Below are 486 nucleotides of genomic sequence, written 5' to 3' on the forward strand. Positions count from 1 at the left end.
CTCATATACACTTCTGGTCAGAGCCATCCATTCGTAATAGTCCATAACAAACATCATGTAAGAATGCAAAGGTCATCATAACAATTCACATTCCGCACCAAGACTCACAAATACACACATTCCTTGAAGTCGATCTGTTTTCCGGGGAGCGACTACTTAGCCGGGGCGGGCCGAAGACGATCAAAGTGAGGCTCTCAAAGACCTAATGTACCTGGGTTACTTTTCACGTCTGAAGTGATGGCTTTACGAAGGGAAATGAAGTAAAACGTCTGATTCTCGCTGCTCAGGCCTCTTGGTCATCTCGCTTTGGGCTGATTTGGCTGTCTTTCTTTGTTTGTACGTGTCTGTTTGTTTACGTACGTCTGCCTGTTCGTATGCCAATTCTTCTTCCATTCACTCAAGTTAAAAGATTTATTTCTCTAACTTCTCATTTATCTTCCTGTTGCCTCTCTACTTATGTGTGTGTATCTAAACAGTCCCTCTAAA

At 42.8% G+C, this 486-nt stretch overlaps 1 protein-coding gene across 1 annotated transcript in view; it reads right to left on the reverse strand.

The window, feature by feature from the left end:
- LOC119588969 (serine/threonine-protein phosphatase 6 regulatory ankyrin repeat subunit B-like) overlaps positions 1–486 on the reverse strand; it is a gene marked incomplete in the record, with an annotated part of 103,883 nt that overhangs the window by 15,469 nt on the left and 87,928 nt on the right.

Source organism: Penaeus monodon, chromosome 24 (genome assembly GCF_015228065.2).
Source record: "Penaeus monodon isolate SGIC_2016 chromosome 24, NSTDA_Pmon_1, whole genome shotgun sequence".
Taxonomy (NCBI): domain Eukaryota; kingdom Metazoa; phylum Arthropoda; class Malacostraca; order Decapoda; family Penaeidae; genus Penaeus; species Penaeus monodon.